Genomic DNA, 16,531 nt, shown 5'->3' on the forward strand with positions numbered 1-16,531 from the left:
TTTTCCTCCAGCCCTCCTCATTTTCTGTGCTTGGCTAACTCAAGTGCCACCTCTCTGTCACTCCTGGTATAGCACTCTAACTTTGGGAAGCAGTTTTAAACCCTTCTGACAGCACCTTATAATCAACGTAAGGTGACATTTCGCCACAGGGTCACAACATTGACTGCAGCGTTTCAGACATTATGTCAATGCTAAGCTTAGACTTGATAAAAGGTTTCAATAGATGAGATATGGGAGGATAAATGCAGCTAGTTGAAGGTGTTCATACTTCCATTTAGCAGGAAAGAGAGGTAGAAAGAGAGTGTGTGTATGAGAGAAAAAGAGCCACATAGACATGTTTGGCTTTTTCACACATTCATTTCTCCAGACAACTGAAACATCTGAACTCTTTGTGTAGCTTCAAAAATCTTTACCACGTGAGTTTAATGGAAAGCATTTTTAAGTCACGGACGGTCAACTCGCATAAACCCGTAGACAATGGAATAAATTTTATAGTTTTGAGCCTTTGAAGCACTTAAGGATGGAAGCTTTTAATAAAAGAAAGCAAGCAACAGCTGAACCCTACTGAAGCTCAGATCCTCTAAAATGTTTGTCTGGTGTGGATCACAAGTAGGGTGTGGTTTAATATCCTGTTCCCGCTCCTCTTTTCTTTTACTCTCTTTTCTTTTCTTTAAATTTCCTATTCTTTTTGTGGTCTAATTCATGAAGAAGTTCAGGGAAAGCAGACAGTCAGATCAAAAACATCTCAGCTTTGTATTTTCAGCCGCAAGAATCTGTATTTTGAAGGCAAAGAGAAGGAACCCTGTATCACAAATGCAAAGTGTAGGAAATTTATCTCAAGTTGCATCAGTCAGCTGTGATACGTCTTTGAGCTAAGAGTTAGTGACTGATTAATGGGGCAGTGGTTTTGGATCAAGATGCATCAATCACTCCGACAGCCTTTTTATTTTCTTTATGCAATTCATATACTTGCACTTTCAATATGCATAAATATCAGTGGGCACCCTTCTCAGGATTCAGCAGCAGCAGCAGACAGATAAATGCAACCATCTGCTGAACAGCTTAAAGCAGCACGTGGAACCAGACTCTGTCATGGGAGCCATTTGTTCACACACGCACCCAAGGCGACTATAAAAACAGCTGTGCAGGTACTGTATTCCTAAAAGTCTGCAGACGTACTCATTGTGGTCTGATCTCACGATAAGTCATCAAAATAAAGTTTGTTTGAGGAGACGAGCAGAAAAGAGGGCGGAAACGAGTAAAACAGAAGGTATCTGCAGGTAGAAGAGGTGTCGTGATGCAGGTTGGGGTCCTGCTGGACCGTAGGGAGGTGCTGGTGAGCTCTCTGCCCTAACAGAAGCTCTTCCCTTCTGGACACTTGCGGCATGAACTGGTGGAGCATGGATCCATTCTTCAAGCCCTCCCTCCGTCTCTCCTCGGCCCTCCCTCCTGCCCCCTCCTCCTGTTCTTCTTTCCCAGACCCTGTGGGTGCAGTGCCACGTCGATGAGTGAACTTATTAGATTCAGGGGGAAAAAAGAAGAGTGCAGAGCACCTCCACGTGGGCTCACAATCTTGCTCCAAGCAAAATGTGTTGCTGTTTATCTATATGAAAGGTATTAGCTTATCATTTAGATGTTTTACATTCAATTTCTATCCAAATATTGTTTTTAAAAAGGCAAATTGTAGGCATATTTGTGAGCTTTCCAAACAGAATAAAAAAAAATATTGGTATATGTTTGCATATTAACTTAAAGTAACTATTTGAAACTAACCTGCTTCCACAGTTCACAAACTTTATACTTGCTTCTTTTTCTCTTCTTTACATCTCTGAGCTTCTGGAAATCACTTGGTGGCATTTACCAGTGAAAAAGGTCATAATCTGAAGATTTAGTTTGACTGTGTCCAAATAAAGGCTGTCCTTATCAGAAATAAGTCCTGTACATTACTGCCATCTTGTGGCTTTGTTTCAAATCACATCTTTACATTTTGCTTAGTCTTCACTGGAAACACAAATGTATCAAAATTGATGTTTCTGTACGCAAACACCATTCAGAAATCCATCTACTATTTAGTTTTTAGTTTAATTTACTGCCTAAAAATGTTTGCCACTTTATCAAATTAATGTTTTTTTTTTTTTTGTGATGACGATGCCTTTAATTTATCAGTCACCATAGCCACCTTTTGTGGTTTCACAGATTTCACAAGATTGAGTTTTTGTATCAATGTGGGAATTTCCAGAGAAAATGGTACTGGACAAACAAGGCAAGAAAAATGTCTGCTACGACTAAAACTGTGGAAAAATCATGGAAACTATGAAACAATGTTGGAAAAACTAGTTGAAATTTGTTGTGGCGGCATACAAGAAGTACTGCTTATCAATGAGCAAAAACTCTTAAATCTCTGCTTTTGCAGCTGCTGACTGCTTATGTGGTATTTTATTTAATTCATGTTGCTGTTAAATGTACAAGCAAATACAAGAAGCTTTAAGAAAAGCCCAAAGATTAGTAGCATAACTTGCTGCAAAGAATTTTGTAGAACTGGCAGGAATGCGTTGCGATTAAACATTCCCTTTGCCGCATCCTGCCGCCGCTTTGCCTCAGAGCCACAGTCGGGTAAATCTGTCCGACTCAATCAGACGACATTTGTTAGATTCAACTTAGACTCTTTCTGTGCTTTTGAGCGTTATTCCTGTCCCTTAAACATTTTCATTTTTGTGACCACAGAAAAGGAAACTTCAGTGCACATTATTGTGATTTTATTTCATATATAAAACCAAAAGTTACATTGCTTTGGAAGTTTTTACCAATCAGATTTGAAGGTTTCAGTAACATCTTGACCATTCTATGGCTTAAAGCAAGGACTTTAAGTACATGTTTCTGTACAGCCAAAAAGCATTGGCATGAAAAAAATTCTCCAGTCAGAATAGAAATATAGTATAAATACTTCATATAAAAATAAAGACAAAGCATAATTGCACTGGTTTGCAATGACACCTGGTCTCAAACCTTAAGTAAAACTGAGTCACTGGACCCTCATGGATTCTGGACTTTCCTATGCAAACCACTGCAAAGCAACACGTCTGCAAGGAGAACTGTCTGCCACAAACAGTCAGAGAGGAAGACATGGGCTGGTCACACACAATGAGTTGAACTTTACACATAATAAAATGTGGTCATTTGTTTCCACAGTTGGTCTCTGTGAGTGCTGAAGTCTTTGTTCAAAAGTTGATATAAAAAAGGGCCGTGTCCTTGAGCAGTAGATCTATTTAAATCTTCGATGGTTTCTAAATTCAGTAGAAGTGCACGACTTGCATTCCACGTAAACATCCAGCTTCCCAGTATTGATTAAGTTGTGTTCCATATGTACTTGCACAAGTCTGCTGAGACTAAGACTTTGACTGCCCTAGCAGAATGCATTGCTAGACACTGACTCAATCTTGTTGTGAAAGTGCTACTGAGTGCAGGGCTTCTGGCAGCTGCCTGGGTATCTGGAGCAACTTGTTGCGACACAGGTCTAACTGATGCAAGGCGGGCAAGGACTTAAATGCACCGGTGGATACTTTGAAAATAATTTTTCTTTCCGTCTGGAAATTGTTCAACACCTTTATCGGAGCACTGGACAACTCTGGGACAAAAAAATGCACATTAATGCTCTCAGTCAAACAACTTTCATTTTTACACAGGAAATTCTAACTTGTACAAAGAGACTTTTCAATAGGATTAGGCAAATTTTTGGCTAATAAGCTTCAGGAAGCCTCTTTGTGCAGGACTAAAGGAAGTGTTTTTACTCAGACCAATGCACCTTAGTCAATATTGGTAAAGAAAACTGAGACATGCATTAAAATGTGTGCTAAAGAAGACAACAAACATTAGCATAACATTTCAGTAAACCATTCTAAATTGACAATGATCATCAGGAAAAGATGGGAGCAAATTGAACCCTGTTGCAGTGTTTAGGCTGCTAAATCTTTAGAAAGTTATTTTTGGGGCAAAATATTTGTTAGTGTGATGAAAAACTAGATAGTGGAATGTCATTGGTGAGTGAGCTCAAAATACTGCTAAAATTATTGTCTTTTGAAGTAAATACATGGTAATGAGTTTTGGATTATCGGTTGTAATCAGCAAGTCTCAATTTTTATATAATTTAGAGGTGCATCAACTATTATTTATTTGTAATAAATAGATTTCAAATGCTCTCATTTACTAGCCAATATTCTTAAAGGCTTATCTTCCGTAACAAGAATGCATAGGTGGACAGTAGTCATCCATGAAGTAAGGAAAGAGTGTTGGTGGAGGTATTTTATTCTTCCCCTCTTGTGGCTTTCGTGTTTTATTGTCATTCCTCCTTTTTTCTCTTTAGATGGTTTCTTATTTTTGCAAGTCCTACTGGTTTTAGTTGGCGACATGGCTGGTGCTGTGGTTGATAAACGTTTCAGTCTGGGTGAAGGTTTGGCTCCTTGTGGATGGGGAGGAGATACTTTGTTATGCCTGATCGTAAATATGAAGTTATTTTCCACCCACGGGTAACAATGGTGGGTTTGCGTAGGACGGTGCTTGGCTTTGGGGCAAATTTTTGCAGTGGGTGTATTTTTATTAAATTTCTGTGTATAATTTCCTTCCTTTATTTTTAAATCCTTGAGGATGAACCTTACCTCTGCTGGTTTTGGCTTTGCTGCCTGTGCTGTGATAAATTCACTTTTTCTAACCTCAGTCTGTGTTTATGTCCATTAAAGACTTTGGTGCGGCTGTTTGTATCTCTGTGTAGGAGATGTTTGTCCGCCACGTCTCAGCTTCACTTTTGAGTCTGAGGAAACTTTAGGCATCGAACGGACGAGGTCTTGATGATAGAGAAAAGTTGAGCAATTTTGAGACTGAGTGCCATGAATTTCTGAATTTGTAAACAACGTGGCGAAAGGAAATGTGAAACTATAAATTTCCTTCTGGCTACCCGTTTCTTTAGATTTTTGAGATAGGGTTTCTGTAATTTCCTCTTCTTTATCTTCTTGATTTTCTGATAATTCCATTATAATCCTCTTTTGTATCTCTTTCACCTTCAAAAAAAGAAATTCCAGCAACCGTCTTTTTTTCTTTATCCCTCATTGGATCATTTGTCTTTAATTTTGCATCGGTTTGCTCCAGTTTTACTTCTTGTTTTTCCCACCTGTAAGGATTGTTGTTCTACTTGTGACTGAATTAGGAAATAAATGAAGTTCAAGTTCTTGCACCTCCTCTGCATCTTTTTTGTGGAGATAATCCACTGTGTCTTAGAGGTAGTATTTCTCAGTTTTTGGAAAGAAATACTAGCAGAATCTTCCTCTGATCTTCCCAGATGTTCTTGATTTTCCTCCAGGATATCCTCTGTATTGCTTGTTAATGTGACTCGATTCTGAATCATTTGCTTACTGCTGTTCTTTTCAGACACTGTCTTTACAAATAACTCTTCGTCACTCCTTTCCTGTGTGGTAATTTTATTCATCAAACGCTTATTTGTGTTTGTGTCATGAATAAATCTGTACATCATCAATTCCTCCTCAAGTTTCTTCATGTTTTCACTTCCATTTTCCACAGCAAATAGGGAAACATGTTGTAGGCCATTGTCATCTGTCCTCAGGCCAGCTTCCAAATTAAAACAGGCAGAAAGTGACAATGAAAACTAAAAATTTTAACCAGTCCAGTCATCCCCACTTAAAACCAGCTCAGAAGAGTCACTGGTTTTACAGGAGATTGTGTCTAAAATGGTTTGACAGATGTGGAAAATATTGGCAGGGGTCACCTCGTACTTACTTAGATTAAAACTGTTAGAAAATCCAGAACTGGTGAAGAGCACAAGAAATGGAAGACAGGGGGACATTTATTAGAAAATAACTACTTTTGTTTTCTTAAAATAATCACAGAGTGCCTTAAACACCAACTATAAACTTTTTAAGACACTAGTCGAGTTTAAGAAACATAAGAACAAAGAATACCACAAAATGCTGAGTTGATGTTAATTTTTCTTCGTTGCCAAAAAATTTAATAAAATGACACAAGTTTCACTTTTTCACAGGCTACATTTTTGCTCATAGTCTCATCTTTTGAGTTGCATCTGTATGCCTGTATGCATTATTTTGAAATAACATTTCCAAATCAGATCTTAAGCAACATTTGAAGGCCCTTCTCTATGCAGGGCATTTTCACACACAAGCTCTGAGGCAGCTGTGGATCATGACTCTTGAAATACTTTTATCTGAAAGGGAATTCTAACACTTACTCTCAACATCAGAGGAATTTGAGGCATCAATGGCAGGAAGAGGGCACCTTTCCACAGAGGGGTCAGAGGTAGCAGCTGGCTTTTACAGTGCCTACTATTGCCCCCCTTTTGGTCCACTAAGGAGGGCAATAGCTTCCCGTTCATTATGTAAAGGTGACAACCCATTTCCATGGAAATAGCTCAACCTTTGACCTTCATGTTAGTAACCTGCTGAGTCCAAAAAACAGCTGATGATCACATTCAGCTTCTTGGAAATAGGTTTATGTGGTGCTTGTTTGAAATGGTTTTTTTTTTTTTTTTTTTCCTGTATGCAGTTGTCACTTAAGAATGCAAAGACATAACTGGAAAAATGCATTCAGAATGCTGTGATGATCTACTGATTTATTAAGGTTTACAATTACTTTTTTTCCCCACAAAAATGACTGACTTCTTAGTAACATAACATCTGACAAAAGCTGCACCTTGAAATATTTTTTACTATACATATTATTTTACTTCCATGGGATAAATTTTGCAATAAGTTATTAATTTATATTACACTAGACATCAATCATATTACTTTATCAAGAGGAACCTAAAACACAAACTCGAGAAAAGACATCGTTTCTTTGAATGATGATCAACATGCAAAGCATCTCTGCTGTAAAATACTGACATCTAGTGTACAAAACATTTACTTTAAATTTAAAACATGCAATGCCCTCATGCACCACTGAGGGGCAGTATCTAATCAATAATGTTTTACCCACGTTTTCCATATGACTGCTCATAAGTGCACTAATTTCACTGGGGAAAAAAAACAGACATCCTTTTCTTTTCATTCTGATCAATAATGCCGTGATTCATAAAAAGAAGAGACGGAAGCACACAGGTGATGAATGGGAGGGAGAGTGTGAAAGAAATGCCCTTCAGAAGACATAGAGAAGTGCCTTGAATGGCTCGAGTTGTGGCACATCATTTCCTGTCAAAGGTGACGTAATGTATAGGAGAGTAGGTGTAAGAATGAAAGAAACAGAAGGGTGGGGGGTTTCTTTCAGACCACCACCTTTTTACGGTTAGAAACACAATTTCTCTGTTTCTGTGGGCCCCAGTCATGCTTGTTTGTGAGTAAAAGTCCTCGTTTATGTCCCTCCTGTGGATTTGATACCACATCAACAGCTTCATAAAATCGCCTGCACAGACAAATCTCTATGTCTGGACTTTTGCCTTCAAGCAAAATCACTTTTACAGTTGAGCGATTGTTCTCAAGTACACCCATATGACCGACAACTGCCCAGAGGCGTCAGCAGTTACTCATAGTCTAGTTGTATTCCTCGATCCCTGAATGCCAAAACAAAACTGAAAAGCACATGTTACAATTTGTTGACTTGCTGGCGATTTATGGTAACAATTTGGGGACCAAAGAATCCATGTTTTGAACTGTGAAAGCATGATTCTTGGGATGACGACAGCACAAAGAGCAGAATTTCTGCTAAATAAGTACCGAAACGCTGCAGTTACTGAAATGTCAAACTTTGGTACAACAGACCTTCCCCCACAAACAGTCGCATCAGTTTGGATGTGATTGGGGGTAGAAAAAGCAGCAGGGGGTTAACAAGGCTAAAGTCCAAAGGTTACAGACTGTGATCAATTTGTTTGGCTGAGAGCGTCAGGCTTGTAGCTGCTGGGCGGACGACTCGCAGCTTAACACATGATGCAAATGAACGCTCGTCCTTCTGTTGCCTCTACACGTCTCTCACGTCTGCAGCGTCGCCGATGGTTGTTGTGATGGCACACCATTACCATCAGGAAGCTAATACAGCAAACCGTTGTGCACTACTGAATATGAGGAATGGGGTCAAACCCCAGATCTTTTTACAATACGTGGAAAACATTTGCTTTAAAAAACACAAAAATGTATTCTTAACGTGCGTTGTTTTGTTAATGCGATTTTCTGACTAGTTTGCAAAACATACAATGTGAAAAAAAAAACCCATGTAAATATAAATTAACCATTAACAAGCATGAACAAAGCCACCTCCCGGGAGCAGTTGCTGTCAAGGACATTTAATCGACGTCCAAAATGATCTTTGTTCGAATGTCAAACTGCGATGGTTTCTGATGTCAGGATGAACTGAAGCACAAAGGTCAAATCCAAATCTCTCAATTTAGACTAAAAGTGTGCTAATCTAAATCATGCTGCATGCTTCAGAAAACTCTTTTCCTACTTACTTTCCATTGATGGGAGGACTTAATCCTACATACTCATAGGATACATTATGGTTTGGTTGACCTTGCCCAGCCCAGAATAGCGCTTTAAAATTGAACTTGTGTTTCTGTTTTAGTACGTTTTCTAACACACACAGTTCAGGAAGCTAAATAGCTTGGGAGAAAAGGAGGCTGAATCAGATGAGAAGCAGTTCAAAACAACATTTAAGTTAGAAGTCAAAGTGAAGGGTACAAATCAACATGGTGTTTTTACGGCCCTCGTGATCCTTATCTAATCTATGGGGTCACTCAGCTCTTCAATCATTGTGTCTTTGGTTTGGACAAGCTGATCAAAACAAGGTCAAGTAAAGGAGAGAGGCTCAGTTCAGAGAGTAGAAAACAGTTTTTATTCTTCCTTAAAAAATCTAAAACAAAAAGCTTTATTTATCTTCATGTTTACTTAGGAGGACTAGACTTTAAAATGAACTAGCAGGAGACATTGATTATTCACACACTCACATGTAGCAGCCAAACACCCCATAATTGATGTTTCCCATACCAGGAGGTCCATTAATTTCAGGTTTTACAGACATGGGTGTAAAAACAAAGCAGCTTTGGCCGTTTAAAAATAACATAATGCACGGTTAGTTTAAGTTACATCTAGAAAGCACTATAGCTATGCAGTTACATCTCTTTTTCCTTCTATATGTGCCACATAGTGCTCGAGTTGCTCTCAGTTATTTGAAACGAGTGGACCGGTTTAAGTTAGATTCAGTTCAAACATTTGACATAGGAAAAAATGTAGGGATCTTCATAGGTGCAGACAGAGAGTCTGCATAGTGTGAGAGAGAAGTGAGCAGATTTATTGTGTCACTACTTTGAGATTTGCAGGAGTTTTTATATACAGGTTGTAGCCTTTATAGCTATATACAGAACACTGCTACATGTATGGCATGGTTTCTCTAAATTGAGTTTTATGCCATTATTATTTTTTTTCATATTTTCCACACTTATAATTTGGTGAACTTTGCAACTTTAATAGATATTTCTTGGCCTCTCAATTCCTCCCTTATTGTTTCCTCACATCAGAAAACGGGAAGAACCCTTTAGAACTGCATTTCAACAATCCAAATCTAATGTTTGCCACTTTAGAAGCAGTTTTTATTGGTAGAAATTCACATAAAAACAGCTTTTGAACAATAATGAAGTGCATTAATAGAAGAAATGACAACGCAAAAAAAGTATAGTAGTGTGTACACCACCATCAGCCGTGAAAGACCAGCATTTAAATACATAGAAGTGCAGATGAAGTTGTGCAGATAGATAATACAGATGAAGTTGTGCAGATAACTTTTCACTTTGTTGGCACCAAGTCTCCTCTGTGTGTCTTTTGTGTGAGTTAGTCCCCATGTGTTCATGGTAAGGGGCCCTTGTTATTATGGCCTGCTGCTTTTCAATGAAACAGCTGTGAGAGCCTCCAGTCAGCCTCCAAACAGGGCGCAGGCTGCCTGGTAACTGCCCTCCTATTGGCCAACTTTCCGCCCCCTCCAACCAATCGCGTGAGCCACACGTTTAGGAAGCACATGGGGAGGAGGAAAAGCACAACATGGGGGGGAGAGAGGACAGAAGAATGGTGAGAACGTTTCCTGTGAAAAAAAAACAACAAAAAAACACTTGAGAGCGTTCAGAGATTTTTGGATCATGTTTCCAGTAGAATTCAGGGTGGAGAGACTGATCACACCAGAAAGGTTGTGACTTTTATAGGCTTTTGAAATGTTTTCTCGTTTCTCAAATACGCTCTTTGGAAAGTTCTGTCTGGGTATTGACAGAACTTCTTTTCATTTGGCAGAAGAAGAAGAAGCAATGAAGAAAAGAAAACTACAAGTCAGGCATTGTTGGGTTAAAATGAAACTTTATTTAACAAACGTTTCTACATTTAACCAAAATATAGAGATAGTTTACACAATTGGAGAACACCAAGAAGTAAAGAAAACAAAAGCAAAAAAACCTCCATGAACTATTTCTTTGTAATCTTTTTGTGTTATGAGTGACAACAGGACCGGGGTGGGCTTTGTGATGGAGGTTGTTGGCTTTATGTCTGGCAGGCTGAGACATGCCACGGCTAAACCAGTGTTTCCAGGGCTTTATGTGGGCTTACTGGAGGACCGGAGTCGTGGCTCTTGGGCATAATAAGTGTTTGTTTTACAGTAGCTGTGACGCATGCAGTTGCTAGACGTGAAGTCGGCGAATTACGAGGGCTGCAATTTCCTTTCCCAGCGGCTCACCTCTACCCATTCTCTGTGGGTGTCTGACAAACTAATACCGTGCATCTCATCTTGTATGAGTTTGGAAGGCAAGGGACCTTGTAGTTAGAACAGTGGCCTGCAGATCTTTGAGAGAGTTTCCGGCGTAAGCAGCTCCTCGCTCCCCTGGAGGTCACACTACCCACGAAACCTGAAAGCGACTTCTCCAGAAAACAAGATGTGACGAGAGACAGAGTTGCGGATAAAGCGACGTGGGCTGTGTGATGTGGTGAGGAGGATGGCATTGAGTTGCACAGGTTGGCTTATTTGTGCCACATGTGCGAGTTCTCTTCTAATTATCAGCAGACGTAATCATACTTCAAATCGGAGGTGGGGACTCGAGTCATTAAAGTCAAGACTTGAGACTTGACTTGAAAAAATGCTCAAAGTCTCAGCTTTGACTTTCACACCATTGACTTGAAGCTGTTTGCTTGAAAAGACTTGATATTTTACTCAAAGTCTTAAAACACATTATTTATAAAGTGGCTCCATTATTCATTTCACTCATTGGGTATGAGCTGTCCTTCTGTTTTTTCACACTCATATTACATATTAAACAAAATCATGTTCATGAGGAATGTTTGTAATTGCAGCTTATATTATGGCTATCCTGTAAAAATAATTTGTTGTTTATATTGCAAAAGAGCAGGCAGCTATTTTTGCTAGAAAAAACTAAAAATACGACAAATATGCAGACAATATCACAAAAAAATCTGTTGTGAAAAATAGAAATAGAAAAATAAAAAGTTCTTGAACCTAACCTCAAGACAAAACAGATTCCAAGTTTCTCTGTAAGCTTTTACAAATTTCTTTTGTAAAAAATATACAATAAATGCAGCAGAACAAGGGAATGTTATTTTTCAAGTCAACACGGGTAATCTTTAAAAATCATTTGAACTCTTTTTAAATAATTTATCTAAGTCTTACTAAAATGCTCTTTGTGGCAGAGTGGACACATGGAGGCACAGAACTGCACAACAACATAAAAATGTTTTGCTTCTTGCTTGGATGCAAGAAAGAAAGTTGATTACGATTACCTCTGCTTTCCACTGTTTGGGATTTGCAACTGTTTGGCTGTTTTGAAATTTCTTCTTTGGCATCATACCAACAACAGGAAGTTTGCAGCTTATTTAGTACGCTGTCCTTCCACAAGGACACGATTCTGCAGCTGTCATTCACTCATATGAGCTGAGTAACTGCAAAAAGCCGGTTACTGTTGCCTGAGGCATCAAGAGGCCATTACCCTGAAGTCACAACAGCTGCTGAATAGAATCTCTGGCGCCCTGCCATTAGGAATGAAAACTTGTATTTTGAAGGACATTGGATGTACAGGATGCCCAAGCAACTGCAATCAATGAATATCACTAAAATGAGCATTTTTGATGTAAAACACTGGATTGTGAAGCACAGACATAAATAATGGTTAGGATAGTAAACTGGACATCCAACAAAATATGTACAGAGACCACAGAAGACAGAGAAGATTTTAGGTCATACAAGGAAAGGACATCCAATTAATTTACACCCCTAGTCCACACTGTCTGGATAAAAAAAAATTAATTTCGTGACCCCAAACAAACCAATTGGATGGCAATGACATGAAACGCCTCCTACCCTATATGGTGTCATGTGTGTGAGAAAAAAGCTCCAATCTGCTCCCACTGTGCTGCCCAGACAATCCCAACATAATCCCTGGAGTCCAGTCCAGGATTATAGTGTCTGCTCCACCTTCCATCTAAGCCTTCTAGAAATTAGTTGACTGTACATGAGCTACAAGCCCAAGAGCCAACACCTCCATTCTGCAGCTTGCAACAAAACACCATTTTAAACATCCTTGCATTTTCCTACAGAAACCGACCACGCCTAGCATTTCATCAGATTAGGTTCCCTGGGGTAGATTTCAAAACGTCAGCTCCAAACAACTTTCCTTCCCAACATGTGGCAATTCTCTAAAACCGATTATTTTTATATTGTTGATGATTAAGTTGATTCAAAACTTACAACGAACCTATTTAAATGGAAGTGCTTGTTTGTAGTGATGGAGGTGCATTTGTTCTTTAAATTGTCGTAAACATTTACAACCATAAACACTGCTTATTGTTTCAAAGCCTTTTCATACTGTTTCATACATCCAGTAACCCTGGATGTTTTGACCCACTTTGACAGTAAATTATGTTAAGTAGCTTTTCATAATCTCACTAAATCTATTCAATATTTGGTTTGGTTGGGGATTTTAATCTGTCATACTTCATAAGAGCTGACTGACCCCAAACAGGATAAGAAGCAAGAACAAAAATATGGCTAAAAAATATAAAAAAAATACCTGAGATTTGAGCATATTTATTGCCTTTTTCATGGTTAATAGTGTAGCACTGATGGAAATTAAACGTATTGATGAAGTACATGAGTGCAAAATCTACTTCTGGTGTAAAACATAAGTAGCAAAATTGAGAAAGGGGGGAATGAGAGATTGTTTCTTTTCCACCTCTAGTCACTGCAGGCAAGAAGTGACTTGTGTAGTGAAATACACAAATACTGTATGTGTACATATTGTGCTGCAAGTGTTGCAAATAATACCTTTCTCCAAATATAGTTGGACTGATAGCTACCATATGTGATTCAGTAGCAAATTTAAAAGCAGACTGCATAGAAGCATGACTCTAAACAGGAAATCTGGTCCATTTAGAGCTATAGCCTCGACGACAGGAAAGAATGGGGTTACAGCTGTCAAGTGTAAATCTACACACTTTTACTGTCAAAATAAAATGCCACTTTGAGAATATAAAAAATAAAGCCAATCCGTTTCCTTTCTGGTATTTCTTAACAGCATTTCACCCAAGTATCGCTTGGCATTCTTTCCTCTCATTAACAACCGGCCTGGGTCTGTGTAGCGTTGCATGTGGGGTTTAGTGTAAGTGGTCCAGACTGACTGAGTGATTTACATTTTTGGTTAAAGATTCAGTGGTCGAGCCACATTTCCTTGCGGCTTGAATAATTTCTTTTTCTATATTCTCAAATTCTGTAATTTTTGTAATTAGTGCAATTTTGCAAAACGAGAGTTTGCAGAAGTTTAATTTCTTCTTTGGCATCATACCAACAACAGGAAGTTTGCAGCTTATTTAGTACGCTGTCCTTCCACAAGGAAGGAAGGACGATCTTATTGCCATCATAGGCATGGACTTAGTTTTAACATAGATTTGAAACTAATTATTTGAACTGTTGTTTTTCTGAGATCGACTGAATACACATTGTATGGCTGCAATTATCTTGCAAATTACATATGGAAATTTTCTTAAAGGCTATGAAAGGTCAGGAGAAAATGAATAGATAAGTGGGAATTACTTCAAGAGCAACCATTTAATAAACCTACATTGTTCATGCAAATCAGTTATGTCTACAGCGAATGAAAAACTACCTTATGCACCATTTGCATGTGAAAGAGATAACCGAATAAAGAATCTTTGCTTGTTTGGTGTCTGTCTGTGTGACATGGATGGTAAATATGAAGCAGGATGCGTCAGGCCTGCTGGCTTTCTCAGCATGACATCAGTTAATATGCTCCGTAATTTTATTTTGCCTAAAATGTCAACTACAAAGGTTTTTTTTTTTTTTGTGAGCGTGTGCATGTGATATGTGTTGAACAGTAACAATACAGCCAATTAAAAAAAAGAAAAGAAAAGTAAAGTAGAGACATTGCCACTGATGACTATATCATTTACTAATAGTAAAGTAGAAAATATCTTTTGGAATAGCCCATGAGATCAATGGGGATAATTACAGGGGAATAACTGAAGAAAATCTGTTAGAGGTTGCAAAAGGCTCAAATTTATCCAATGTTAATATTATGCCTAAAGTTAGTTGCTCTACTCATGCACACCAACTTTTCTCTTCTCAACTCTGCTTTACTTTGTGAGTTTATCAGAAAAAAAAGCATATAGTATTAAATTCAAAATGTTAATTTAAGGGTTTAACATTTTCAGTGCATGTTGCAGCCGTAACAACCATGAATGGTAAAAACTCCCTTACTAGATGTTTCTCTGACTTGAATTCATGGAATCCAAGACCCACAATTAACTAAATCCTAAATTTAATCCTAAAAAAAAGACAAACATTTAGCGTAAATAAGACTGGGACTTGTACACCAGGCCAACTATATAACTACCAAGATGTTACTTTTTGCATGTTTCTGTGAAGATGTGAAGCAGATTGAAGTGATTTATTATTATTTTTTTGTTAGTCAGGCTCACATAAACTTCACAGCTGGGTGGGTCCAGTTCAGCCATCTCTAGTTTATCACTTCACTAACACACAATTTCGCCTTTTCAGACTTAATGCAATTAATGTTCCAGTTTTGTTCAGGAACATTTAGTTACATTGGAGAAAGATGTCAGTTGTGTTCATTGGATCCTCCATATGCTGTTAATTTTGTATGTGTGTGTGTGCGCGTGTGTGTGTGTGTGTGTGTGTGTGTGTGTGTGTGTGTGTGTGTGTGTGTGTGTGTGTGTGCATGAACATGCAAGTCTTTGTATGTTTGTGTAACACATTTAGACACGATCTTATTGCCGTGTTCATCCCAGACACCGCTGCCTACTTCCTTCACAGCTGAATACTGGTAGAGTCACAGGCCTAAATTGAATTTACTTGCTTAGATTTCTCCTTAAAAGCCCTGTAATGTATTTTCAGAATTTACTGAGTGGGGAAAAACTCACAAAATATGATCCAAGAATAAAGAATCCAAATGAGAAATGCTCATGTGGGTTATTTAAAACCACTTTAGTTATTTGCACAAGACCTGTAGTGGGTGAGCTTAGTTTTTGCTTGTGTTCTTTTGTTTTCAACAGTATAATCAAGTTGTTCTTGTATATTGTATTTTTTGTTGTTTTTTTTGCGGTACTCTGGTAAAAATAAGACCCTGGTTCTGCACTCTGCTTTGGATTCTCGGCTATTGAGAAACAATTGGTTGCTGGAGGCATGGACTTTGTTGAAGGTTTAAATTTCCCACGCTATGAAGCTTACCCAAAATTGTGTGCACTGTAAGCAACCATCCCCACCACAAAGAAAGAAGTGATGAGCTAAAATGGGTGGCTGTTGATGTTAATTCAATATGAAATAAATTTCACCATTTACAACCTTTCTATTTGCTGACTGGCCCAGTTAAAATTCAACCACAAGATTTTGAGCTCAATGGGAGATGAAAGGTGGATGAAAATCATTGCGCAGGAAGGTAATGCCAAAGTTAATCACATCATGATTGGAGCTAAAACAGTGCTTTTCAGTTCTTATTAATAGAAATATTTAATAATCTGTTTTTGTCCACTTCACAATTCTACAGTGCTTTGTGGGGTCTATCCAAAAATACACATATAGAATACAAATTGAAATTTGTGGTTGTAATATAAACTAAATGTTTTAGAGATGTGAATCATTTTGAAAGGTACTCTTCGTGATAATTTAACTGTTTTGTGTCCGAGATCCTTATGCTGCTGAACAATTTAAGTTACCAGTTCGTAAAGTATTCACCGTTTATACCACCACCACTGCTTTCATAACAGGTGTACCCAGCACTTCAGGCGATGACGGAACAGCGTTTCAAAATGGTGGCTGCCATTTATTTCACAGGTGGGAGGTTTAGATCTAAATAATGCATGTAGGATCCTCTGAAGCTTTTATGTCACACCCCCCTTTCTCTCTGTTTCTATCTTAGGCCCTTCTGGTTGAGTGGTGTCACCTGCCTCTGCACAGATGTACGCAGAACCAAAAGGACAGAATGCGGCTCTAGCTTCGCTTCCTG

This window comes from Poeciliopsis prolifica, unplaced genomic scaffold (genome assembly GCF_027474105.1).
Source record: "Poeciliopsis prolifica strain line A6 unplaced genomic scaffold, Auburn_PproV2 SCAFFOLD040, whole genome shotgun sequence".
NCBI classification, from domain to species: domain Eukaryota; kingdom Metazoa; phylum Chordata; class Actinopteri; order Cyprinodontiformes; family Poeciliidae; genus Poeciliopsis; species Poeciliopsis prolifica.